Source organism: Meriones unguiculatus, chromosome X (assembly GCF_030254825.1).
Source record: "Meriones unguiculatus strain TT.TT164.6M chromosome X, Bangor_MerUng_6.1, whole genome shotgun sequence".
Lineage (NCBI taxonomy): Eukaryota > Metazoa > Chordata > Mammalia > Rodentia > Muridae > Meriones > Meriones unguiculatus.
The window spans coordinates 54,473,849-54,476,910 of NC_083369.1; positions in this window are offsets into that span (position 1 = coordinate 54,473,849).

Here is a 3,062-nt window from a genome sequence, read left to right on the forward strand (position 1 = left end):
GCAGAATATCCAGGCTCAGAACGAAAAAACATGACATATTTTCCTTTATTCACAAAATCCAGGTTGATATAAAAGACTCAAGGGTAGAGTGGGGGAACTCCTTGAGGTAAAAGGAGTGAGTATCAAGGAGATAATAACAGATATGGAGGTGAGTGTGAATGAATTGCATTATTTATGTGTATTAAAATGACATTGTGATGATCATTACTTTGAAAAAATTATATTCCCTTAATTAAAAAAGAAATTATCTTTCACTTGCCACAAAATGGAACTAAAATGTGTTAGATGAAAACACTTCTCCAAGTGCATTCATGGTATACTTGATACCATTAGAAATTTGTTTTGAACAAGGTATAATCAAGCAAATAAAAATGGTATCTGGAAACACACTATAATTTCCTAATCTTACATTTTTTAAATCTTCATTACACACATGTACAGACATCAGTAGAAGAACTTAGTTTTATGAGCTGACAGCTGATGTTCAGAGACAATAGAAAATCATCTTCCCTTTTCTCATTGACAACTGCCAGGGTAGAATTCATGCCATTTATTTTTTAACCCACGTCTATGCAGCTAAGGTGAATAGGTTTGAAGTCAGGAATTTTAAATCATCTAGTTTGCTTTACTGATAGTATTCACATTAAAAAGCATTTTGGCTACAATTTATGTCCTATGAATTTCCATTCATGAATGAAAATGGTACAGGAAGTAAAAAGGGATCTTTATTTGAATCAGGCTGATCAAAATGTCATTGCCTCTATCATTTCTTTTTCATTCCACCTGGGATGTATACCTGGGAGATTGCTTGCAAGAGCACCAGCTGGTGCACAATAGCACATTCTACTAAAGAGCAATATGAGCCGCAGGCATCAAAGCACACCTGTGCCTCATTTATGCCAAAGAATTTAGCACAATAAGTATACTATTGTGGTGGACTTGCTGAGCTTACAGTATATATACACACGATGGCAAAAACACCATCCAAGTTCTTTCAGAAATATTTGCGTCTGAGTATGTTCAATGTTTGAGTTTCCATAAATAGCTGGGTTTTTTTGTTTGTTTGTTTGTTTTGGTTTGGTTTTTTTCTGAATTGATCCAGATCATATCAGAAGCAGAAAGAAAAAAAAAATCACTTTCTTTTTTTTTAATTCATTAATTCTCTTCTGTGTGATAAATAATTCCCATTGTATCAGCTGTGTTGAATCTAAGCAATATGGTGGAGATGAAAGGAGGAGTACATAGCAACTCTCCTAAAGGAATTTGGTTTCTGCTGAAGGAAGTGAAATTATACAAGATAGGGCATAAACAATTTATTAATTGTAGACCACAATATATTGGCAAACATATCTGTGTATATTGCCTAGAGATGATGCTATCATTATAATTTTATAAACTATATCAGATCACTAAAAAATGATTTATTATCTTTATAAAGGATTGAATTCTAAAAAAATAAAGATTCACCTGGCCTTTTAAAAATCATATGCTTTGTTTAATGTATGATAAATCCAGAAAAATTATTGCGATTGTCTCTTGCAGAAAAAAAATTACTTTGCTGTTAGCCTCACTTAACAGCTTATTTGATGTTTCTAATTAGTATTAAAACAGGAAAATTTTATCTAAGACTATGGTTTATATATATTTGGGAAATCAGCATAATAAGTAATTGCTAAAAACCTATTCATAAGTATTCATAATATCCAGAGCTTTTCCACTTCTCAATTTTTTTTTTTGAGAAGGGAATTTGAATTTTCTATCTGTTTACCTATTTTTGACACTGAGTGCTGATTTTGACAATAAACTCTACATAGATCTGAGTAACAGGTCATCTCACTAAGGCAAGTACACTTCCTATTGGAGAATGCTGGCTCAAATAGTACACCTCAAGGTATACACTTTACTGTACTTCCTGGCATATGGGAAGAATTTGACACTCACTATTCATCCATTCATCTATATCTAGTAAGTGGAGAATTTATTTTTTTATCGAAGTAGGTTGGTTTTGGTCGAAAATATTAATATAAATTAAATTATTCAATATGAGCTTTCTTTCTACCTTTCTTTACTGAGCATTAGGTTTTTAATAATTATCTACATTTTGGAATATACAAGAATACCATACTTTTATTCATTTTTAAAATTAATTAATTGATTTATTTACTTTACATCCTGACCTTAGCCTTATCCTTCCTCTCCTCCCTCTCCTACCCTCCTTCTTTCTTATCCCATCACTTCTTGTGTATTCTTCAGAAAAGAGGAGCCCTGCCTACCCTCCCACTCCAAATCATCAAGTCAAATCAAGTCTGAACTCCAACATTAAAGCCTGTCAAGGCAGTCCCACCCTGGGAACTTGATCAAAAAGCTGACAAATGAGTCCCTGTCCTATGCAGTCTACACTTCCCTTTCTAGAGGACACAAATGAAAAAAAAAAGTGGTCCATTTGTAACATCTGCATAGGGAGCCTAGATCCAGTCCATGTATGATCCTTTGTTGGTGCTCCTGTCTCAGCAGACCCTTCTGGTCTCTGGTTGGTTGGCTTTGTTGGTCTTCTTGTGAAGCTTCTGTCCTCTCCAGGTCCTTCTATCTTTTCCTCCACTTTTCCAAAATACTCCATATGCCCTGCACAATGTTTGGCTGTGAATCTCAATGTCTGTTTTTATCCAGTGCTGGGTAGAGCCTCTCAGAAGACAGCTGTGTTAGGCTACTGTCTGTGAGCATAGCAGAATATTCTTAATAGTATCAGGGGACAGTGTGCTATCATGTGGTGGATCTCAGTTTGGGCTAGGCACAGGTTGGATATCCCCTTAATCTCTGCTTTATCTTTATCCTTGCACATCTAATAGGCAGGGTAAATTTGAGTTAAAATTTTTGTGGGTAGGTTAGTTTTCCTACACCTCCAGTAGGAGTCCTGTCTAATTAAGGCTGTCCTCTTCAGTCTCTATGACCACTGCTACTAGGAGGCTCAGCTAGAGTCACCCCTACATATCCTTCCAGAAGCCTACCCTTTCTTAGATCTCCAGCTTGTAATAAACATGCCTTTATCCACATTTTCTCTTTTC